Raw genomic sequence first — 26,531 nt, forward strand, 5'->3', positions numbered from 1 at the left:
TATATCTGTCTATCTACATATATGTCTGTCTAATATCTATCTATATCTGCCTGTTTGTCTAATATTGATCTCTGTCTGTCTATAAATGTCTGTCTAATATCTAGCTATCTGCCTGTATGTCTTATATCTATCTCTGACTGTATCTATCTAATACCTATCTGTCTGTCTGTCTAATATGTACCTGTCTGTCTAATATCTATCTCTCTTTGTATCTGTCTCTGTCTAGTATATATACATATATCTGTCTGTATCTATCTATCTATCTATCTATCTATCTATCTGAATCTATCTATCTATCTATCTATCTATCTATCTATCTATCTATCTATCTATCTATCTATCTATCTATCTATCTATCTATCTCTGTCTAATATCTCTCTCTGTATCTATCTGTCTGTCTAATATCTATCTCTGTCTGTCTGTCTATAGCTATCTCTGTCTGTCTATTTATTTATCTATCTAATGAACTCCCCTTCAGCGAACATGTTATAGTGTACATAAGACCTGTGCTGTTGGATGCTAAAAATATACTCACATGTACTGTATACTGTATCTTAAGTGAGGTAAGAAATGTGGACTGGTGGATACTATTGCCCTCACCCTTACCTGGTGAAAATAGGTATAAAAGGTGTATATTTCAGAATTTCCCTCTGGCAGTGCGTCCGATCCAGCAGTTTTAATTCACGCCAGACGTCAGATCAGGAAAATAAAAGTAGCGACCAGTGACTGTCCAGTGATGGTGAATGTGTTCTTCAATGTGTCACTTTCACGATCTGATGTCCGGCGTGAATCGAAAACTATAGGGCGCACCTTTCTTTAAAGCATGAGTTTTCCCTTTATGGGCTATGGAATGGGGGTGCAAAATTTCAGTTTGCAGGGGGGCACCAGACACCCGAGCACTGGCCCTGGCTGTACCTGAAACACCTCCTGCCGCAGCCTCCTTCCTTTTTGAGCCGCTAGCCGGATGCTGGCCACCGCTGACAAGTAGCTTCAGCGTGCAGCATCTGGCCAGCGGCTCAAAAGGGAAGGAGGCTGCGGCTCCCGCAGGCATCTGACAAGAAGAGCGCACAGCGCTACCCAAAAGTGTGGCTTCTGGGACCACTGGTGTGCAATGCACACACTTAGCAATAAGCATGAAACTCACCCTGTCAACAAGCATTTAACCACCCCCTTCCCAGGTAGCATGTAACCCCTGACGTCGAGCAAGAAATCCCTGGCATCAACCATGTAACTCCTAGCAACAAGCATGTAGATAGTTTGTAAGCATATATATAGATTGTAAGATCCACTGGGGCAGGGACTGAATGAATGTTCAAATATTCTCTGTAAAGCGCTGCGGATATGTATGCGCTATAAAAGAAACTGTTAATAAATAAATAATAAATAATGTAGGTAAGCCCCAGTTGTGTGGCATAGTATGTAATAGGCATTACGGTGTGGGGCCTAATATGTCATTGGCACTATGGTGGGTGGCGTAATGGGCGTCAGTGTGAGGCATAATGTGTAATAGGCATCACAGTGTGAACCAAAACTTGTAATGGGCATTACGGTTTGCGGAATAACGTGTAATGGGCATTATGGTATGTGGCATTTTAGGGGTTATTCTGGTTAACCAGAACCCACCCTGCAAATCGTGTTACACCCGCCCCCACCTTGTAGCGTGTGTTCGCAAGCAGGGCCTGAAAATGGATTTTTAACATAAACATCCATTCGCAGCCTGTGTGTGAATACCTACATCATTCGACAGTCGCCGACCTCCGAATGACGTGGAACGTGCACGCATATCCAAGTAACTCTTTGGTCACATAGATTTGCGTGCACCCTCTTGAGGAAGTGGGCAGGCTGCTGACATCTGGTGATGTCAGCTGCCCGACTACCATGGAAACGCTCAGCGTTTACATGGGAACGCCCATGAAACGCTTGGCATTCCCATGGGTGCGACTATCTGCCGCCGCCCCACAGCTACAGCCTTGGGTGTATGCACATGCGCAGAAATGCAGCTGCGCATATGCCAAACATCGTTCCCCATGTGAACAAACGCTGGCTGCGAACGGACCAGAATAAGGTCCTATGTGTAATGGGCATTACTGTGTGTGGCATTATGTGTACATAAGGTGTGTGTGTGTATTAATGCCCAGAAGGTGGTGATGGACACGCCCCTCCAATGGTGAACCCCCTAAGAACATGGGCTGCACACGCCTATGCTTCCAACCCCGTCGCCCTTATCCAAGTCGACCTTCAGTGGTTGACCTTAATAGTGTCGACCTAATGACTGTATCATGTAGCAGCATTTGCATACAGACACATCTGTAGCCATAACTGCGACCAACATGTTGCCAATAATGCAATACAACCACGAACACCCCCTATCCCGCTGCTGTATTGTGAAAGATATAAACTGTGCAGTATTCCACACAATCCGTGCAACGCGCAATGCAGTGACAGTACAATGGGATCCCTCATTATACAGCTACACACTCAGGGGCAGATTTATTACGCTTGGAGAAGAGATAAACTGGAGATAAAGCGGAGAAAAGGTAAAAGGAGATAAAGCACCAGCCAATCAGCTGTGTTTGAAAAAGACAGTTGGGAGATGATTGGCTGGTGCTTTATCTCCTTTTACCTTTTCTCAGCTTTATCTCCAGTTTATCTCTTCTCCAAGGTTAATAAATCTGCCCCTCAGAGTCAGCAGCAGCAGAATGGGGCGCTGAGGCTGGTCATGTCATGTGACGCACGGGATCCCGAGGGAGCACCGTACGATGTCAGGTGACGCCGGTTGTTTGAGCTGAGGAGGAGGATACGGGAGCGCGCCGGGTGGCGTGCACTAGCAGCAGGCGGGAGGTGACAGCCGGTGAGCGCGCTGTGTCGGTTGGCCGGAGAGGGAGCATCAGGGAGGAGGAGGAGGAGGGAAGAAGTGGGCAGGGACCGACGGGAAGAGCGATAGAAGGTGCCGGGCCTGGGAGCGGAGATACGGGCAGCCCGGGAATTTCCGAGGAGCGGAGCCCAGAGGTGTGTGTTAGTGCATGATGGGGGTGATGTATCCAGATGTTCTGTCCTGTCTCTCCGCCCCACCCACGGTCCCATTGACTGGCCATCCCGTTGCCCCGTGTGCTGCCCCGATCCCTCCATCCCTCCCAGCCTTTGTTGTGCGTCCTCCACTCCCCTTCTGTGCTACGCTGACATCCCCCCTCATCTCCCCTCCCCGGGGGTCTCTTCCTGCCTGCTCCCCGGGGCGCGCTGTCCTCATGTGACATGCCGGGCTCGTGTTATCACGGATGCCTCTCCCCGGGCCGTAGGGGAATGCGTGTCCCGTGCCTGCTGGTCTGACAAGTTTTACTTTCCCATAAGTTTTTTTTCTTTCTTTTTCCTTGGAAGAAACATTTATTTTCCACCTTTTTTAAAGCACGTTGGTTAGATAATTTCTCAGGGGGCAGGTGTAACGCTCCATGTGGTGCACTGCATCCCAACTGGCTGCTCTCTGCCTATGGGGAGGGACGCATGAAGCTAGAGTCTGACAGACAGTGGTGCACGTTTCCTTTGTTGATGTGTTGCACAGCAGTCGTTCTGCTTTGTATATACAGTGCGGGGAGGATGTCTTTCCCATAAGCTCATCAATGTGACATGCATGTAGGGTTATGGTGTGTACACACGGGTACAATCACCCTGAGATTCTGACTATATAGTAGGAATCGTATCGGTTTTAACCCTTGCAATCCAGATGCGCGCTCCCGTTTCGTATGGCAGAAAGTTTGGGCTGCCTTGACTATATAGTGCAGATCTGCACTATATAGTCAACATTGTATGCCATCACATGCATGCCATGCGATGCAAACACATCGGGTATCGCATCGCACGGCACATCTCACCGTGTGTACACACCATTAGATGCCACACATATGCTAGACATGCTCAGGTAAGGGCTGCTAAAACCATGTGGGTGAACATTATGCTGTGTACACACAGGCCCTTATTCTGGTTGGTGCGGTAATATCCGCGTGCGTTCGTGCCGCCGATGTTTTGTGTCTGCGCATGTGCAGAGGCGTCTCTGCGCATGTGCGAGCGGGACGCACGGCCACATTCCGCATGAAATGTGTACACTACGAACAGGGGGTGGAGAGGGGTGTGAAGGGCTGTTTGGGCTCATTACCATATGTTTACACCCCGCGTTTCATGGGCGTTCCCATGCAAACGCTGGGCGTACGTATGGTAATGCAGCCGTGACGCACGTGTAGGGGGCGGACATATGACGTTGCCGGATGTCAGCTGCCCGCCCAGATCCCTGCTTTTGCACAGAGAAATGCCCGTGTGGTCTGAGGTTGCGGGAGCTGGCGGACCACTCGTTCTGCATTCGATGTTCTGCAACCATCGAATGATGGGGGAGGTGCCAAGAGATGGAGGAGGTGTATCTGTAAGAAATTCACTCGTGCTCCGTGCGGTCGGCGGATTACTGCATTCGGACGGAGTGAGCGATCCGTACGAAAGGCGGGGTTTAGGTCCTGGCCGCATATTCGGCTCCGGCCGCACCGACCAGAATAAGGCCCACGGTGAGATCCCCTTGCTATTTGACTTAAGATTTGAGTGCTATGCAATATTTGCTATCTCTGTACTATATTTGCACTATATAGTCATTGCTGCCCTGTCTATCTGGATTTCGATTTGTGCTGCCACGGGAGCACACATTGGGATCGCACTGTAAAAAACCTGTGCGATCTGCACTATATAGTCAAATCTCATGCTGATTGTACCCGTGTGGCAGATGAGCATTTTTTTCATTGTGTCATTTTTATTTATTTATAGTTTCGGTCGGTACTTATGTAATATTTGGGCTCCCATTTTTCTTATGAGACCGCGTCCCCTCGCGGGGCTCACTGCGCTCACCACGCTTCGGGCACGGTGGCTCGCTGCGCTCGCCACACTATATAAAATCAACTCCATGCGTAGTTGGATAGTAGGGGTATGAAAAAATGGTGTGCATTTAACATGGGAGCCCAGATAATACATAAGTACCATAGTTTCTTTATAGAGCATCATATTCCATTGCACTTTACTATTGGAAACAGTGAAAAAACATACTGGGTAGTATCAAACCGACAGAGATCTGTGATGTGTTTTATGAGCTTAAGGTGCGTACTCACGGGGCAATATGATCGCTGGCAATATATCTGCATGTTTTTGCTGTTTCATCATCCATAACTTCTCTAAATACTGTATGTTGCACTGCTGATGTCTTGGGACTATCATAGGTATGCAACACATACTGTAGCACATATGAAATAACTTGTTTGTGAAGTCTTCTTTTTAACTTTTTTTTTATTAATTATTTTTCAGGTAGCATTTATTATGGTGCGCTTTTATAGATAATATTTTATCAGTCACATATGCTTCCACAATCAACTATGTTCTAGTCCTCACCACTTAACTGCCAGTTGTATGCTATTGCAGAGTATACCAGTGCTGTAAAGTAATACTGGCAATAATAAGGCTTGGCTTACTTACCCTAAAACATCCATGCTCACTCAGACAAGTGTTCACTGTAGGATTTTTTTAGGGCACTGTGCTGACCACCAGACAGGGCACTTTTTTCAATAGGGAGGGCACCTTTTATATTAGAAATTTACATAAAAAAAAAATAAATATATATATATATATATATATATATAACAGTCCTGTTAACCGGCACTCTTAGCAGACAATAGTAGTATCACCCGGTGCATGCCCTCCTGGCCTTAGCTGGACACATATTTCAACGATTCCGGCTGCACACTTGGGTTTTCACTCGAAAAAGAAACTGACCTCCATACGTGGGGTAACGGCTTTAAGCAACGTTTCAATGTTTTAATACATTTTCATCAAGCTCACATGTGAAATAGCGTTTCCGGATCCGAGACTGCACACCCGGCCGGGACGCGCTGAAATGACATCATCACGTTATCCCCGTTGCCAGGGAAACGATGAAGCTACCTAGTGAAAAACCCAAAACCGTTGGTATAATGTATATTTGTTTTGGGTTTTTCACTAGGTAGCGTCATCGTTTCCCTGGCAACGGGGATAACGTGATGATGTCATTTCAGCGCGTCCCGGCCGGGTGTGCAGTCTCGGATCCGGAAACGCTATTTCACATGGTGGGGGAGTACTGGTATATAAGGTATGTCGATTTATTTTGTATTGTGAGCTTGATGAAAATGTATTAAAACATTGAAACGTTGCTTAAAGCCGTTACCCCACGTATGGAGGTCAGTTTCTTTTTCGAGTGAAAACCCAAGTGTGCAGCCGGAATCGTTGAAATATATATATATATATATATATATATATATATATATATATATATATATATATATATAAACACAGGGAGCCCAGCACTCACTACAACAAACTGACTCACCTTAACATTCAAATAATCAATAAATAAATAATGGGGTTTTAGTTCATGAATTGATCAATGCATTTAAGCTTGCAGCCCATCGCCAAGGGACCCCATTTCACTGCAAGTCCTACACTAACAACTGTTTTTCTTGAGAACCTGGCACCTGCTTACACATCATAGCTAAAATGAACATGTGTTTTTTTTCCTGGGTTAATGCTCAACTGCCAAGTAACTTATGGCTTTTATAAGGTGAGACAATCCCAAACACAGCACCTGAATTAGTATTAAAGGGGCAGCTGTCACAGGTTTCAGGTAAATGAGCTTATCTAGGGTGCATGAGAAAGCTATGATCACAGTAACAGAGGTTAATTAAAAATCAACCCTAATATATAGATACAAAAGTACCAACACACTCGCCATTCCTAGGAATGGGGTGCAAACTGCACCCACATCCCAGGGTGGGGTGCGGTGGCCTGTGACCACACACTCTAGTAAATACAAACACAGGGAGCCCAGCACTCACTACAACAAACTGACTCACCTTAACATTCAAATAATCAATAAATAAATAATGGGGTTTTAGTTCATGAATTGATCAATGCATTTAAGCTTGCAGCCCATCGCCAAGGGACCCCATTTCACTGCAAGTCCTACACTAACAACTGTTTTTCTTGAGAACCTGGCACCTGCTTACACATCATAGCTAAAATGAACATGTGTTTTTTTTCCTGGGTTAATGCTCAACTGCCAAGTAACTTATGGCTTTTATAAGGTGAGACAATCCCAAACACAGCACCTGAATTAGTATTAAAGGGGCAGCTGTCACAGGTTTCAGGTAAATGAGCTTATCTAGGGTGCATGAGAAAGCTATGATCACAGTAACAGAGGTTAATTAAAAATCAACCCTAATATATAGATACAAAAGTACCAACACACTCGCCATTCCTAGGAATGGGGTGCAAACTGCACCCACATCCCAGGGTGGGGTGCGGTGGCCTGTGACCACACACTCTAGTAAATACAAACACAGGGAGCCCAGCACTCACTACAACAAACTGACTCACCTTAACATTCAAATAATCAATAAATAAATAATGGGGTTTTAGTTCATGAATTGATCAATGCATTTAAGCTTGCAGCCCATCGCCAAGGGACCCCATTTCACTGCAAGTCCTACACTAACAACTGTTTTTCTTGAGATGGGGTCCCTTGGCGATGGGCTGCAAGCTTAAATGCATTGATCAATTCATGAACTAAAACCCCATTATTTATTTATTGATTATTTGAATGTTAAGGTGAGTCAGTTTGTTGTAGTGAGTGCTGGGCTCCCTGTGTTTGTATTTACTAGAGTGTGTGGTCACAGGCCACCGCACCCCACCCTGGGATGTGGGTGCAGTTTGCACCCCATTCCTAGGAATGGCGAGTGTGTTGGTACTTTTGTATCTATATATTAGGGTTGATTTTTAATTAACCTCTGTTACTGTGATCATAGCTTTCTCATGCACCCTAGATAAGCTCATTTACCTGAAACCTGTGACAGCTGCCCCTTTAATACTAATTCAGGTGCTGTGTTTGGGATTGTCTCACCTTATAAAAGCCATAAGTTACTTGGCAGTTGAGCATTAACCCAGGAAAAAAAACACATGTTCATTTTAGCTATGATGTGTAAGCAGGTGCCAGGTTCTCAAGAAAAACAGTTGTTAGTGTAGGACTTGCAGTTAAATGGGGTCCCTTGGCGATGGGCTGCAAGCTTAAATGCATTGATCAATTCATGAACTAAAACCCCATTATTTATTTATTGATTATTTGAATGTTAAGGTGAGTCAGTTTGTTGTAGTGAGTGCTGGGCTCCCTGTGTTTGTATTTACTAGAGTGTGTGGTCACAGGCCACCGCACCCCACCCTGGGATGTGGGTGCAGTTTGCACCCCATTCCTAGGAATGGCGAGTGTGTTGGTACTTTTGTATCTATATATATATATATATATATATATATATATATATATATATATATATATATATATATATATATATATATATATATATATATATATATATATATATATATATATATATATATATATATAATGTTCACAGAAGAAGCAGCACATCCGCCAATTCACAAAATACTTTTCAAGGGTGCACTCCCAGAGGTCCCGTCAGAACCCCAGCAATATCTCCATTAGCGGTGGCACTCCCAAAGAAACGACAACAAGTCAGGTGTGTATATATATATATATATATATATATATATATATATATATATATATATATATATATATATATATATATATATATAAAGAGAAAAGGTGTAGAGGTGCGCTCAAAGGTAGTTTCACCAATCCACAATTGGGAAAATATAAAACATTTATTACGAACAGTAATACAATTAAAAAACTTTCATAAAAAGCTTCTCATTTGGAATACATTATACAGTTTCATGGTGTGTCATTGTCATCCAATATCGTTTTGATCATAGGTGTTTGAGAGATCACGCAGAACCCTACGCGTTTCGTCCACTAGGGACTTCTTCAGGGGTAATACACCAGGATCTAAAAAAGGGGGGTGGTGAAACATTGCCGTAAAGAAATGGAATTTTACCGAAAAAACTGGTTAAGAAGGATGTTTCTATCAGCACATGGAGGACCGGAGGAAGAGACAATAAAAGGAGAGAGCAAGAGGAGAGACATGTGGGCAGTTCCTCCCAGGGAACTGCAGAGTAAGTTTCAGGAAAAAAGTTTTTAAGTCAGGATTTCCCAAAATCACCTCAGTGAGTAACAGCGATAAATGATAAACATACCTATGAAAATTATGTACCTTGGTTCGATACACACGAAATTATATAGGGTGGCTCTTTTGAGAGTTATTAAGGGGAATGTGGTCACTGTAGTTAATCCGGTGACCTTGTAATAGTCCCCTTAGTAGTAGGTATAATGGAATCTGTAAATTGATATAGTGCGCAGAAATGAATACATACATCTTAATTTCCGATGGGGCCAATTTTTAACACTTCCAATAGGAAGACTTAAAACATATAATCATCCTCTATGGGTATATACGTGTCTTTACACATGGCCTGATGGTCAAAGCAGGGTACAGTTGGAAAATGTACAAAAACCACCAGTATGGTACAACGTATGTATGATTGATAATACAGGTACTTAGATTAAAAATAGAAATAGAATGGAGGAGAAAATGTACATACCGAATCAAGAAGCACAAAAAAACTCCTCTCCGACAGAATAACCAACTGCACAGTTAATTCTAAATATTGATAAACAGCAATCAGTTACAAATTCATACATAGGAAAAAACTTCTTATACTCAAGCTAACCACAGTGTGTCAGCCTAGAAAAAAAAAAAAAATGGCTATAGGCTTTGATAGTCCACACATGGGTATGGAGGTACATAAAATATCCATATAGTTTAGCTGGTTCTCCATAGCGCCTTATGCCAATATTCTACCACCTGCCCAAGGTCCACAAGGATAAAAAGAAACCCCCTGGAAGACCCATTGTGGCTGGCGTGGAATCTCTAAGTGCAAATCTGTCACACTTTGTAGACCTTCTCCTACAACCTTATGTGAAACTCAACAAATCCCATCTGAAGGATTCAACAAGCGTTCTACAGAAAGTTCAAACCATCAAGTGGCAAGAAGATTTCCACTGGCTTACGGTGGACGTCCAGGCACTATATTCGTCCATCCCGCACTCTAAGGGAATGGAAGCTGTTAAATGGACCCTCTCGAAGGACCCAAAGAAGTCCGTAAAAGAAGTGGATTTCATCATTTAGTGTATAGGATACATCCTTACACATAATTACTTCGAATTCAACGGTACTCATTATCTCCAACAAAACGGGACAGCTATGGGGACGAAGTTCGCCCCCTCATACGCCAACCTCCTAATGGGGAGGTGGGAAGAGGTATACATCTATGGCTCCAGATTTGAAAAACACATCAAATTCTTTTACAGATATATCGATGACCTAATATTCATCTGGCAGGGAGACGCTTCAAGTCTGGATGACTTCAATACCTATCTCCAGATAAACGACTATAATCTGAAATTCACTTCAAAGGCCAACAATAAAGAAATTGATTTTTTGGACCTCACCCTCAAGGGAGTACCTGGGGAGTTTATTAACACAAAAACGTATTTTAAGGATGTTGACGCCAACAGCTTCATCCCTTATAATAGCTGCCATCATCCAAAATGGAAAGATGGAGTACCATATGCTCAGTTCCTCCGACTTAGAAGGAACTGCACAGAACTCCATGACTTCATACAACAATCTGAAGTCTTAAAAGAAAGATTCATCGAACGCGGCTACAATAAGGAAAAAATCGAGGAAGCCAGATCAAAGGCCGAAAGATCGGACAGACAAGCAATGTTACGTGATAAAATGGAGAATAGGGTTCAAAAAACCTCATGTCGTCCTTTTATCACTCAATTCAATAAGGAAAACTATCGTATTAAGAAAGTTCTGGCCAAACACTGGCATATCCTATTGAAGGACCCAGTCCTGGGACCCACATTGCCCCCGTCACCCAATGTGGTCTACAGACGAGCCCCTAACTTGAGAAGTCTAATAGCTCCTAGTCATTTCCGTTTGGATAAAGCAACTCAGAAAAAGGGGAACCACTTTCTAAAGGATACCATCAGATGTACCCCGTGCACTAAATGCATATGTTGCAAGTACATGGAAAAGCAACCATTTCTGTGGAAGACCATCGAGAATAAATCCTACACTTTGAATCAATCCTGTACTTGTGTCTCGAACTATGTTGTGTATAGAATCACTTGCGGATGTGGCCTATATTATATAGGCAAGACCAAGAGAATGTTGAAAATAAGAATTCAGGAACATCTTAGAAGTATTAAGAACAAGCTGACTTCTCATAATCTACCCCGCCATTATCTTCATCAACATAGTTCCAATCCGGAAAAAAACTTTTCCTTCACTGTCCTTGAATGTATCCCCCAGAACCCCAGAGGCGGGAATAGATGATCTCGCCCTATCCAAGCGGGAGACATTCTGGATATTTACCTTAGGGTCTTTAGCCCCCAATGGTCTCAACGAGAACATAGACATTGTTTCTTTTTTGTAGAGTAACCAATAAGGACACATACCACTTTCCCTCTTCCTGCATTCTTTGCCTATACCCCCCACTCCTTCTTTAAATTTTTGAAATTTTTTTTGAATAGTGTGATGAAAAATGTTGAAAATATGTACATACAGGACCAATTGGGCTATAAACCTCATGTTTGTAACATTGATTGATTTAACCAACCAATGTTCTCCACCCTTTTCATACCCCTTATTTTTTATGAAATAGATTTTTTTTTTTTTTTTTCTTCACATTTCTAATATCCTCTACCACTCTCGGAAGATACTCCTTTAAGCTCGAAGGACAGTTCTATTGCGATAATGGGTTATAAGCCATGCTCGTCCTTCCATTTTCTTTGTATTCATTAAACCGTATCGACACTAGGACCCGTATAAATTGAGAAGGTTCCCTACCCCCACCTTCCCCTGCCCTACACACGGGATACCACATCGGTGTAGAAGTGTTATCATTTGACCCTTTCTCCCTTATTTGTTAAGATATGTCCCTTATATATCTTTGATATTTCATATTATCCACCTTAGGGGTTTAGTGTCCCCGTTTTTTTTTTTTTTTCCCCACATATTGAATGAATGGGAGCTCTCACCTAATGAACACCTGGATTACTGCACATTTATAATCTTTATAATAATGTATTATGGCTCTAAAACACCTTTTTCTAGCTAAAGGTTGAATAAATTATTAATATATCAGTTATGTGGACTATTTGTTCACTTATATATCATATATGCCACAGACCTATTTTAATAATTAAAATTAACTAATTTTCACCATTTAGGGACTTTTCCCCATCACACATATTTATTACACGTCAACAGGACAACTTGATTGATAGCCAATTACTAGAAACATAGTTACACTTGCACTTCCCCTACACTGCGTTTTCAGGGATTATTACATTGTTCACATTGTTTCATAATTAGAATATGGAGATACACTTGCCTCAGTATTAGAATATTGAGCGATACTTGTAATCCCTCCACCAGCTATTTTAGGGAGCATCACATCCCTTTATTAAGTGACATAGACTGACATTCACACTATCCGTATACTACAGGTCACTATGGTTACTATGGAACGCAAACTGACACGCAACACGTGATCAGTTAGACTTCATCTATATTGGTGGGTCTGATCTGCCATACAGCTGCGGCGCCCATACACACGTTGTATGTGTGGAATGAGGCGCGCGCCCGATAGCTTTAGGTCACGTCCAGCAGCTCATCTACGTGGTTAATACAGAACACGTAGGGTTGCTACGCAACCTAGCAACAATAAGCGGGCTTAATGCCCACCCCCTCCTGCTCACGTACAGCCGCCCATCGGAGGAATCCCCTTTACGTGATCAAGCCACTCAAACAGAGGGCTGACACGCAAAATGGAACGCAGAGCGTTCCTGGATATGCGGCATCTTATTGTAATGATTATTAACACTCATATTATTCCGGAGGACTGGGGTTTTGCCCTGTTAGAGTTATAAGTAGCTGTACCCCTATCCCAACACCTCTTAATAAGTCCGTTTACTGTGTCTGTTATTAATTGAAAAACCGGAAATGAGGTCATCTTAAGAGGGGTATATTAAGCCTCACTCCACAGAGGGTAATTATCTCTCCACACGCTGTGTAAGACTGAGGCTTGCAGTTTCAGGTAGGTTGCTCCCAATTGGTCTTGTATATCTCTGATCACTGTATGTTTTTGCTCTTTAATGTTCAGTGAATGTCTTTGCTGTTTTTATAAAATGTTAAACTATGTACTATTCAGATGTACTGGTATTTTAAAAAGCTCACATTGATTATGAGTAAAATCAAAAGCTACATATATATACTATTGTCCCAGTTAATCTTGGAGGCAACCAATGTAATTTACCAGCTTTACATAAGGTTTATATTATATTATATTGTAACCTACTATGGAGAACCAGCTAAACTATATGGATATTTTATGTACCTCCATACCCATGTGTGGACTATCAAAGCCTATAGCCATTTTTTTTTTTTTTTTTCTAGGCTGACACACTGTGGTTAGCTTGAGTATAAGAAGTTTTTTCCTATGTATGAATTTGTAACTGATTGCTGTTTATCAATATTTAGAATTAACTGTGCAGTTGGTTATTCTGTCGGAGAGGAGTTTTTTTGTGCTTCTTGATTCGGTATGTACATTTTCTCCTCCATTCTATTTCTATTTTTAATCTAAGTACCTGTATTATCAATCATACATACGTTGTACCATACTGGTGGTTTTTGTACATTTTCCAACTGTACCCTGCTTTGACCATCAGGCCATGTGTAAAGACACGTATATACCCATAGAGGATGATTATATGTTTTAAGTCTTCCTATTGGAAGTGTTAAAAATTGGCCCCATTGGAAATTAAGATGTATGTATTCATTTCTGCGCACTATATCAATTTACAGATTCCATTATACCTACTACTAAGGGGACTATTACAAGGTCACCGGATTAACTACAGTGACCACATTCCCCTTAATAACTCTCAAAAGAGCCACCCTATATAATTTCGTGTGTATCGAACCAAGGTACATAATTTTCATAGGTATGTTTATCATTTATCGCTGTTACTCACTGAGGTGATTTTGGGAAATCCTGACTTAAAAACTTTTTTCCTGAAACTTACTCTGCAGTTCCCTGGGAGGAACTGCCCACATGTCTCTCCTCTTGCTCTCTCCTTTTATTGTCTCTTCCTCCGGTCCTCCATGTGCTGATAGAAACATCCTTCTTAACCAGTTTTTTCGGTAAAATTCCATTTCTTTACGGCAATGTTTCACCACCCCCCTTTTTTAGATCCTGGTGTATTACCCCTGAAGAAGTCCCTAGTGGACGAAACGCGTAGGGTTCTGCGTGATCTCTCAAACACCTATGATCAAAACGATATTGGATGACAATGACACACCATGAAACTGTATAATGTATTCCAAATGAGAAGCTTTTTATGAAAGTTTTTTAATTGTATTACTGTTCGTAATAAATGTTTTATATTTTCCCAATTGTGGATTGGTGAAACTACCTTTGAGCGCACCTCTACACCTTTTCTCTTCATTCCTTACATTAGACTCCCATTAGCGGCGGAGCCTCTAGAGTTGTGCTGCTCACCCAACAAGCGCAGGATAGGGTCACAAACCCCCCCCCTTTCTTTATATATATATATATATATATATATATATATATATATATATATTGCACACTGCACTAGGATTACGCCCTGATTACGCTCTGCTATGCCTATTAATATTCTGTCATAATGACAATTACACATTGTGGCACACACACTGTATTGCCTCTTACACATTATACCACACACCATAATGCCCATTACACATGATGGCACACACCAAAAGTTCTCAGCGGCATGTCAGCACAGTGGGCGGCAGCGTAAGGGCACACAGTGCCTCACACAAAATGGGCAGGGTGCATTTTGAGGTTTTAAAAATGGACACAGTGTGGCACCCTGCAAAAGAAGCTTATACCCCTTTCAGACAGAAAAATCCCAAAAACCCAGGTATTTCCCGGATACAAAAACCCGGGTACAACTAGGCAGCAAGGGGCTGATCCCCTTTCACACAGGAGCAAAAACCCGGGTATTTCCCGTGTCGACCCCTTTCACACAGAAGCCGGATTTTTCCTGCAAAACTCTGTGTGTCATAAGAAAAGGACAGTTTTAAAGGCACACAGAGATGAGATCATGAAAAGTGGGAGGTGTCTGCTCACTGCATTGCATTAAACATGGCTGACAAGTTGCAGAACCTGGAGGTCATGAGTGCTCTGTGTGTTTTGCTGATTTCTTCCTCCCCTCATTGAGCAGCTCACGGATCTCCTCATCTTTCCAATGCGCCATGGCCATTTAGTGCTGCGCTGCACGCCACTGCCACGCCCGCTCAGCTAATCAGGGAAGCTGAAAAGATAAGCTAATCGCGCAGCGCCATGCTGCACAGCCAATCAGCATGATTTTTCAATAGTCGGGAGAAAAACACGGGTCGGACCCTTTCACACAGCCGCAAACACGTGTCTGACATGGGAAAAACCCAGGTAAATACCTGGGTCGAAGTCCCGGAACTTAAGACCCGTGTTGACCCTTTCAGACAGAAGAAAAACCCGGGTCGACACGGCAAGAGCAGGGAAATTCCCGGGTCTTTTTTTCTGTCTGAAAGGGGTATTAGAGGGAATATTAGACAAGCCTTTTTTCCAGATTTGCAAGCAGAAATCAAAATTAGTGCTTTGGCGTTAGTCACTGGGTTGCCATTTGCCGTAACAGCGTCGCACCCCACATTTAAACTGGGAGGTGCAGTTTACTGTGGTTAAGCCCCTGGTATTGGTCATCGTAAAGTGCAGTTCTCGTAAATTCAGTTACTTTTTTGCTCAGTTCCCTTTGAGTCCAATTCATAATTGCAGATTTGTGCCTAAGCAGAACAGAGAAATTAGCTAACGTGGTCACAAAGTTAGATGCTTTCAGCCAAACATACGGTTGTGACAAAGATTGGCTATGGAGCAAGTGCTAAAAGTCACATGATCTATCGCAAATAATCTCTTTGGAATCTGATGTGAGCAATTTATCCTCTTTAGGTGCCCATACATGGTGTGTTTTAAACTATATCGCATTTAATTCAAAACACATGCGATGTGCTAAAGCGCCCATGCGTTTTTAACTAGATGCAATGCGGGATGATGCACCCGTACATGGCACTGTGTATGGGCACCTTTTTCATTTTTATTAAATAGCGGGTATTATTTTGTAATAACATCCTGAAACCTCTGACAACATAAATTAGAGAGTTCGCTGCTGTTGATTTTCCACACCAAGCCCATCCCAATAACTAAACCTAGGCCATGACCTATACTAACCTTCAAAACTTTTCCCATCAAATGTTTGTTGTCAGAGGTTTGAAACTCAGTGGGGTAAATGTAATGAGTCAGAGCTGTCAAAATATGAGTTAAGTGCTAACTTAACTCTCTGATTTAATAACACAACCAATGTACAGGTTGAGTATCCCTTATCCAAAATGCTCGGGACCAGAAGAATTTTTGATTATTCCATATTTCAGAATATTTTTATATTTCAATGATTTATCTTAAGGTATCTTGCATTTATGTTGTACAAACACGTAAAATACACACAAATATATTTAATTTGTGAATAAAACAAGTTTGTGTACTATCTCAGGTACTGAATTTGGATGCGAAGCAATCATTTTCTTGCACATATTTAGTGGCAGTTACATATCTAGTGTTCATTCTAGCACCCTCCATCTTTGAAAACCCATGCAGTTCCTGTTCCCTGCCTGGGGTGTCGCTGTCTGCTGTGGTGTTTCTAGCAAAGGTCTGGTTTCATATCAGTCCTGATATACAGACCACACTGTGCTAGAAGCACTACAGCAGACAGCGACACCCCAGGCAGGGAAGAGGAACTGCATGGGTTTTCAAAGATGGCGGGTGCTAGAATGAACACTACATATCATACCCCCAGTAGTGCTTTTAGCAAGAAAAAATTGTGTTAATTTTTTTGGATACTCAACCTGTAATAGGATGCAGGAACATGTTTCTTACAGTCCCAGAAGTCTCTGGCAAAACTCGCTTCCAGATGTTAGAACTCATAGGGCTGTTTTCAAATGTTTGTGGGTCCGGCAGCTACTAGAGGTATTTAAATGTAGCTCCATTCAGGCGTGTCTGGCTGCCAATCTGCAAAAAGTCACCTGCAACCAAGGTTTGAATGTTTAAACTGGACATTTTTAATGGTGTGCCCATTAGTTTTAGTGGGGTTTAGCTGCTGTGTGTGATGCAAAGACATAATTTGCATATTGCCTCGCGATCTCCCGTTGCTTAAGATGGGAGATCGGTGCAATATGACAATTGACAGTGGTCTAAAGACACCTCCACCTGTGGATCTTTTTAAATGTGTCAGTCAATAATGAGTGCACCTGTTGGGTGACCTGGAAAACCTAACTTTGTTGGGTCCTGAGGACCGGGTTTGAGAACCACTGATTAAATGGTTGATTAATGATACGGATTGCGTAAGAAGTCAATTCTTAGATGTTAATAACAGAATGTATGGTAATTTAGGACAGTGGTTCTCAACCTTGGTCCCCAATGACCCTCTACAGTGCATGTTTTCCAGATCACCTGGCAGGTGCACAGGTGCTCTCATTATTCACTGACACATTTTAAAAGATCACAAGTGTAGCTAATTATTTCACCTTTGGTTCGGTGTGGAGACCTGGAAAAGGTGATCTGTTGGGGGTCCTTGAGGACCGAGGTTGAGAAACACTAGTTTAGGAGCAGTGCTTCCAATGTCCTTCTAGTCCCAGTAGTAGTTTTGCTGCAGAAGTCCGCTGGTGTAGAAGTGATAGTTGTCTTCCCATGGAACGCCACAATACAGGTTGTGTATCCCGTATCCGAGTATCCGTTATCCGAATTATTCCGAAAACCATACATTCCAGAAAGTGAAAAAAAAAAATTTTTTTTGCTAAAAACTCACTGGGGACATTTGTAACAGCATCACTGGGGACATTATATGTAACTGGCACTATATATGTGCAAGACAATGATTGCTTGGCATTCAAATTCAATATCTGAGATAGTACACACATTTTGTTTAATGTTTTGAAACCTTGTTTTTTGAACAAATAAAATATATTTGTGTGTATTTTATGTGGTAATAAAATATATTTGTGTGTATTTTATGTGTTTATACAGCATACATGCAAGATACTTCAAAATACATAATTGAAATATTAAAATATTCCGAAATACGGAATAATCCGTTATCCAAAATTCTCCTAGTCCCGAGCATTTTGGATACGGGATACACAACCTGTAGCAACAAGTGCTATCACAGAGGACGCTCATAGGGGATCGGTATAAAATCCCGACGCCGGAATCCTGACTGCCGAAATCCTGACAAGGGGGCTCGCTGCGCTCGCCACGCAGCGGGCCTGGTGCCTCGTTACGCTCGGCACACTCATTTATTCTCCCTCTATGGGTGTCGTGGACACCCATAGAGGGACAAAATGCCGGGATACTGACTGCATTCCACTGATAGAGGATGTGACATGTCAATGCATAGAATTTCTTTGGAGACCAGATAAATTACCTTACAAACAGATTATTGTCATTGCCAGCTGTTTCTTACCCCTATCGTATGTTTTGTAGCCTCCACAATGGTGGTGGTCCTTATTTGTTCATCTTACAAACTGATCTAGTTGTGTACAAAGTAATTTCAATATTAATTATTTTTGGTAGTTTGAATAGCTTTTTCTGCACCCATGATTATTTTTATTATTTAAGTCTATTGTTTTCTGAAGGGAAACTCTTGCGGGAGGCAATGCAATTGATTACTTTCCATCTAAAGTGATGGTGTGTTATTCAATTGATCTTATCTTATGCACTCCAATTGCACTTATCGTGGATTTCTGCTGGCTGTGTAAAGTAGGGATTCAGAACTTGTTAGTGCTGGACACACCGAAACTGCCCCCATCTCTGCTCAGCCCCCACCTCGTCCACATCTCGCCCCCTTCACCTCATCTCCTTCACACCATTTCACCTCCCTCTCACCCCTCTCTCCCACTTTCTCCCCACCACCCAGTCTTTCATTTTTTTTCTCTCTTGTACTCTCTCTCCCACCCCTGTCTTGGCTACCCTCTCACCCCTGCTGTGTCTCTCTGTATCTCTGTCTCTCTCGGTCTGTCTGTCTCTCTCTCTGTCTCTCTGTCTGTCTGTCTGTCTGTCTCTGTCTGTCTGTCTGTCTGTCTCTCTGTCTGTCTGTCTCTCTGTCTGTCTGTCTCTCTGTCTGTCTGTCTGTCTGTCTCTCTCTGTCTGTCTGTCTCTCTGTCTGTCTCAGTCTGTCTCTCACTGTCTCCGTCTGTCTGTCTCTCTCTGTCTGTCTCTGTCTGTCTATCTGTCTCTGTCTATCTGTCTGTCTGTCTCTGTCTGTCTCTCTCTCTCTCTGTCTCTCTCTCTCTCTGTCTCTCTCTCTCTCTGTCTCTCTCTATCTCTCTGTCTCTCTCTGTCTGTCTCTCTCTATCTCTCTGTCTCTGTCTGTCTGTCTCTCTATCCGTCTCTCTCTGTCTCTGTCTGTCTGTCTCTCTATCCGTCTCTCTCTGTCTCTCTCTCTGTCTCTCTGTCTGTCTCTCTCTCTCTCTCTCTCTGTGTCTGTGTATATTTCTCTCTGTGTGTCTGTGTCTCTCTCTCTGTGTGTCTGTGCCTCTCTCTCTGTGTGTCTGTGTCTCTCTCTCTGTGTCTGTGCATCTCTCTCTGTGTGTCTGTGCATCTCTCTCTCTGTCTCTCTCTGTCTCTCTCTCTCTCTCTCTCTCTCTCTCTCTCTCTCTCTGTCTCTCTCTCTCTGTCTGTCTCTGTGTCTCTCTGTCTGTCTCTCTCTCTCTCTCTCTCTCTCTCTCTCTCTGTGTCTGTCTGTCTGTCTCTGTCTGTCTCTCTCTCTGGGCCTTATTCTAGTTCACTCTTTCTGACAAAATCCTTCTTAGATGGACAAATCCATGTGCACTGCAGGTGGGGCAGATGTAAAATGTGCAGAGAGAATTAGATTTCTGTGAGTTATATTGTTTCTGTGCAGGGTAAATACTGGCTGCTTTATTTTTACACTGCAATATAGATCTCACTTTAAAGTAAAACCCCACCCAAATCTATTTATTTCTGGACAAGTAACATCTACCCCACCTGCAGTGCACATGGTTTTGTTCATCTAAGAAGGATTTTGTAAGAAAGAGTGAACTAGAATAAGGCCCTCTGTGTCTCTGTGTCTCTCCCTGAAACACACTCTCATTCTCTTCCCCCAACACCCCTCTACCATGTCTCTCCATGACACCAATAGCTGCTGCATTTCCCACCCTAGGCTTATACTCGAGTCAGTTTTCCCATTTTTTTGGTGGTAAAATTAGGTGCCTCGGTTTAAATTCCGGTTGATTTATACTCTAGTACATGGGTCTTCAAACTGTGGCCCTCCAGATGTTGTAAAACTACATGTTCCAACATGCATTGCCACATTTTTTTCCTATAAGAGCATGCCAAAACTGTCAGGGCATGCTGGGACATGTAGTTCCACAACATCTGGAGGGCCACAGTTTGAAGACCCATGCTCTAGTATATACGGTAATTAAAATAATCTAACAATAAAAAAAGAACCCAAATCCCAGAATTATAATTTAAGATATCAGATGTCCCATTGAGGAGTTGTGATCGCTGAAATCATTGATGGTTTTCCTTTTTTCCCCTATTTTCTCTAAAGGTGTTAAGCAGAGATCAGTGACAGTTTTTTTGTGATGTGTAGAATAATGCTCAGTAGGTTTAACAAAGATAAGGGATCAGATATAGTTAACGGAACAGTTATGGTCATCTTAAAATAGACTACATTCCAGAAATACCTAGGTACATTTATATGCTTTGCATAATTTTATAACCTGTACAATACCGTTTATGACCTCCCTTTTTTGAATGTTTTGTTGTTGTTTTTTTGAGATATGAACTAACCTTTGGTGAGTGATAAAATGTATAGAAATAAAGAACAATTTTCTCCTTACTGACATGTTACAGGCTCCAATCAGGCTAGGAGCGGATTGGAGAGAAAAACTACCAACCACTTTATCATTCTCCAAGGTTTACTATATCTTCCCCTTTATTTGTATATGTGTGTATATGCTATTTGGTGTTATAGTATTTCAGTCTTGTTCATTGGGGGACAGGGACTCCATTAAACTGGGATGCGCGTGCGTCGCACGCGCGTCCCAGTCTCTCAGCGGCTGGGCAGCGGCACCCTGCCAGTCTCTGATTCAGGGGGGGGCGAGGGGGACCGTCGGTGGCGGTGAGTGAGGCGACGGACGCACCCGCCCCCTGGGGGCTGGCAATAGAATCGCCAGCCCCTGCCAAGATGACAGGGGCTACATCTGTACTCGCAGTGACAAAAAAATTTTTTTTTGTAAGTAGGACTCTACTTTTTCAGAAATGACTACTTAACAGAGTATGCTTTCTTTCTTCAAGTTTATCTGATCATGGTTACTCTTGAACTTTTCAATGTAATATTGGACAATATAAACTTCTGCAGAAGTAGCGCTTTACCACCATTGGGTATATTCAATTCCAGTTGAAACTGCCATCTTGGCGAAAAGATGGCAGTTTCCGACTAGAATGGGTCGGAAAGGGTTCTCTCCTATTCAATTCTAGCTGCTTTTTTCCCGACCAGTCAGAATGTTCCAACCTGCCGGAATCCAGGTGGATTGGCGTAATAGCTGCCAATCCACCTGTTTTGGACGTGATGGGTTTTGGACCTGTTTCTGACCATCTCAAGTCGGATTGAGGCAGGGAGGACTGCGCTGGGTGAGCAGCAGCAGCGTACCCGGCGCCGTCCACTGGCCTCCCGCATCACTCACTTGTCCCGCCGCCGGGCCAAGTGAAAGCAGGTCACCCGGCACTGACCCAGCTCCCGCCACCTCCCGGCCGCATACCGACGTGTTCACCTAGCACTGGCTCTGCAGAGTTCTCCTGTATACCTCCTGTATACCCCTAAATCTTTCCATTGGGGAGTTGGTTGCTGGGAGATGCAATGATTTATTTTCTCTTTTAATTGAATAGGAAAAAGTTTTTCATATATCTGCGCACAAATGAATATGCCCTATAGTCTAGGGCTGAATTACATCTGCTACCTTCAGGAGAAATAAAGACGTGGCTTCCTTTAATAAATTACCAGTGTAATCAGTTACTAGAGTCAATGACTGAAGTAGTCACAAAGGTCAGCAGCGCCTTAATAGACAGTGTGTTCATTCAGTGTTTGCCTTCAGACAAAATGTCGTGCAGATGGCTTTCAATATAGTCGTGCTGAGCTTTCCCTGGTGTTCTCTGTCCTTAGAAAAGTTTACAAGTAGATTTTTATTTATTTATTACCATTTTTTTATAGCGCACACATATTCCACAGCGCTTTACAGAAAATATTTAACATTCGCACCAGTCCCTTCCACGGGGGAACTTAAATCAAACACTTGATTTGATGTACAAATCATAATATATTAATAGTGAATATAAGACTTCAGTTCAGACATTGTTTAACTTGCACTGTTAGCTATGCATATTATGTTATGTTGACATTTCAGTCTAGAAACTGGGTAAATCATTCCGTCTATATTACTGATTATAAACCTTTTGTTTTGGTTTAATGGTGTGCAAAAAAATATTGACCATTAAGAAGGCATTTGGCAAATGTAGTTTTGATTTAGTAATGGTTATGCAGCAGAGGTGCAAAGTTCCAACTATAACATCTTTGAGTTTCCCTTGCCATCTTGTGTTTTATTTTTCAATTTGCATTTTGTGTTTTGAACAGAGCTTGAACAGAGATAGTCTATTCATTCTGGGGTTGAAACTAGTTATGCAAAATTTCGGTACTTGTTTCCTAGCACGGCGCCACCGATTTTGATTGTATTGATCGGGTCGGAAAAATCGCGTCCATCGCATGCCAACTAAATCGCATGCGATGCGACCGACCCGATTTTTACATTGGAATCAATCTAAAATGGTCCCTGAGACCCAGTTTTACATTGATTTCAATGTAAAAAGCCCCAAAACCCCCATTGTTAACGCCACCCCACTATTGACGCCAACCCGAAGCGTGGCGAGCGCAGCGGTATGTGTCCTCCGACCTTTTCATACCCCCACTATCCACGTTGGCGTGGAGTTGATTTTATATAGTGTAGCGAGCGCAGCAAGCCACTGAGCCCGAAGCGTGGCGAGCGCAGGCGCATAACTTCACAGGTATACGCGTCCCCTCGCGGGGTTTGGTGGCTCGCTGCGCTCGCCACACTATATAAAATCAACTCCACGCCGACGCTGCGCTCACCACGCTTCGGGTTGGCGTCAATAGTGGGGTGGCGTTAACAATGGGGGGACATTAACCATACTTTCTAACCCTATACAATGAGAAATTGGCCATAATCTAACATTATTCTCTATGGGAAAATCACGTTGATCGCGTCGGTCGCGTCGAGGCCGATTATAATGGCCCGCGATGGACCCTATCAACGCGAGTTTGGCTTTCACCGGCAAATACACTGGTGATTGACATAAAATCGGGTCCATGGGGTTGATCGCATGCCTTAAGTACATTAAACTTAAGGCATGCGATCAACCTGACGGGCGCCGTGCTAGGAAACAAGTACCTAAATTTCAAAAGCAAAATGCACATTGTCTAATGAATTTTGCTGCTAATTTGCGATAGCAGTCGCATTCCAAATGGCAACTACTCCTAATATGTATGCTTTTAAAATCGAACCATTAACATGCGATATATACCTTGTGCGCAGCAGGCCATTTGCTGTAAACCAATACAACAATTTTATGGGTGGATATGGCATTGGATTGCATAGTAGTATAGTAACATAGGTTGAAAAAAGACGTTAGTCCATCGAGTTTAACCCATCTAATTGTCTATCAGACTAGTGAATAACTATGAACAGGAAAAAAGACCACCCTAGGGCGGTCAGAGGGCGCTGCCTTGGGATGTAGGTCAAATTGAAGCTGCTACTTGGAGGGACTGAGTAGGTCCCTAAATATGGAAAAAGAAATGTAGGAAAAAAGTAGCGCTTACCATTGAGGAATTGCAATGTAAAAAACTTTTAATGTACATACATAACAATAAAAATTACATAAACATAATCAATAAAAAATCTCTCATGTACGGCCCTTTCTATGTGCCACTGTGTAGATAAATATTGGTTAGGATCCGCTCCTATTGTGCCGCCTAAATAAAGTCCCAAATTTGGAACAATGCAGTTCTAAAGAGGGGGTAAGTTGGCTTTCCACTGGATTCAAAAGATGTTATTGGAGGTAGATATATTTACCACTGTTGGTCCCCTTGGAGTCTTGTATCCATTTAGGATTGCATGAAAAGCTGTGATCTCCGTTGGGAGGGGTAGGTGGAACTTTCTCCGCTTTAAGGAATCACGATGTCTGTGGAAAGCGATGTATATTTGTCCCAAATAAGCAATTCTCCAAGAGGTGAGGAGATAAAGATGGCTGGTTGGATCCAAAAGATACACAGTGCAGCGATGGCAATGAGGGGTCTTGAGAGTAACAGCTCCAACGTGTTTCACTGCCTCTAAGGGCAGCTTTTTCAATGATTTTTCTTAGTGAATAACTATGTCATTCCCTTTGTGTACATAAATGCATCCAGTTTTATTTTAAACTCCTTTACTGTGTTTGCTGTTACCACATTTTCTGGCAAAGAGTTACAGAACTTAACTGCTCTCACGGTGAAGAAACCTCTTCTTAATTCCGTATGAAATTTTGTCTCTTTAATTCTTAGTGCATGCCCCCACGTCCTAAGTACAGCCTTGTTACTGAATAAGTCATCTCCAAGCTGATTATAGCACTGAGTGAGCCACAACTCACTCTGCCAAGGCCATGGGGAGGAGGCTGTTGATGATGCCAACGGCCCTCCTTCACAACAACTGAAGAACACCTGTGTTTTCTGGGGCACTCCCAGAAAATGCTGGTGGCACGCCCACAGGGTGTCAATCACCTTGTGAGCAGCAAGCAAAGGCTAGTCTTCGCTCGTTGGCATGTGTGGACATTCGATAATTTGCAGCAAAGTGAACGGGTCTGAATGACTCCCACTATTAATTTTTTTTCTGCATATTGCTATTTATGCAGTAGTTTATCAACACACCCTGTACGTTACCTTGTAATTTGTTTTTTGTTTGCTATGTACGGCGCTGCGGACACTTTGTGGCACCTTATAAATAAACGTACTACTACTAGTACTAGTATATCCTTTTGAAAGATCATCTTAGATCGATTTTTGCTATTAATAACCAACGAGCATCAGGAATAGAAAAGTCCAAAACAATTCATTCAAGATCACTGAAGGAAGTTCTTTGAACAGTTAAAATGAATCAGGGAGCTGTACTGTCATCTCCATGATCAACATTTGTTGCTTAGGCGTCAACTGATGGACAAATGTGTGAGAAATGTCCAATACCTGTATATAAATTAAAAAGGCAAGTTTTCATTTTTATTTAGTAGTGCCATATTATATTACAGTGTGCACTATATCTATATATATATATATATATATATATATATATATATATATATATATATATATATATATATATATATATATATATATATATATAGACATTTTTTTTTATTTCATATTTACATCATGTGACTCCACATTTAGTACACATGGACACTCAAGCGCTAGTGCCACTTATTCCATATAAGTCTACTACTAGCTTAATATGGTAATGAAATGTTAGTTGTTGACATCATGTTTTAGTCTCTGTGACTCCTTGTATAATGCACTGTGTACTATATAATAATTCAGACCAATATATTCAAGATGTTGGTATGTAAGGTGTGGTGTTCTGGAAAGTGCTCCTTGAAAAATAATACATTTTAAAACGTGTTCTTCGAAACATTGGCTCCTGGCTCTGAAGGTGCCAATACACACTGCAATTTCAGCATGCGTTTTGAACTTTTAAAGTTCAAAACGCATCGCATCGGCTTAAATCACACCGTATACCTGCGGGGATGCGATGCGCGTCCTCGCGGGTACAATATTGTAAATCACAAAAAGTATCTGGAGGCAGTACTTTTTGTGCTTCATTGCATCGCATCAGTTTTGGAGTACATGCGATGGGATGTCCATTAGTGACTTTAACTTAAAAGAAAAAAAGAGGCTGAAATCGCATGGTACCTGTAAAGTTCAAAACGCACAGCACATGAATTTCGCAGCGTGTATGGGCACCTTGAAACACATTTCTTCCTATGTATTGTAAGTGGTAGTTAGCCGTTTTGGTCATATGTTGCAAGTAAATACAAGTTTAATGCAAGCATTTGCTGTTGAATAGGACTGCATTGGAATTTCAGTCGCATTATAAACTAGAGCTAGAACATTTCAAACCTAATATTTAATTTGCATTTTGCTCTCGTAATTAAATGGATCTATAAATAGTATGTGAATGATGCAGTTAATTAGCTATAGCTGAAAATAGCTGTATGAACACTACAGTTTCACAGCTAATTTAGTA

At 42.2% G+C, this 26,531-nt stretch overlaps 1 protein-coding gene across 2 annotated transcripts in view; it reads left to right on the forward strand.

Annotated features, from left to right (window-relative positions):
* The first annotated feature begins 2,699 nt into the window (after nucleotides 1–2,699).
* Nucleotides 2,700–26,531, forward strand: part of NCK2 (NCK adaptor protein 2) — a 52,424-nt gene continuing 28,592 nt past the window's right edge. The window contains exon 1 of one of the 2 annotated variants that reach the window (XM_083173994.1): nucleotides 2,700–2,851. The gene's annotated coding sequence lies outside the window, so the exon portion shown is untranslated. The other variant, XM_083173993.1, reaches the window with a different exon arrangement.

The sequence above is a fragment of the Crinia signifera genome, chromosome 2 (genome assembly GCF_055691185.1).
Source record: "Crinia signifera chromosome 2, ASM5569118v1, whole genome shotgun sequence".
Taxonomy (NCBI): domain Eukaryota; kingdom Metazoa; phylum Chordata; class Amphibia; order Anura; family Myobatrachidae; genus Crinia; species Crinia signifera.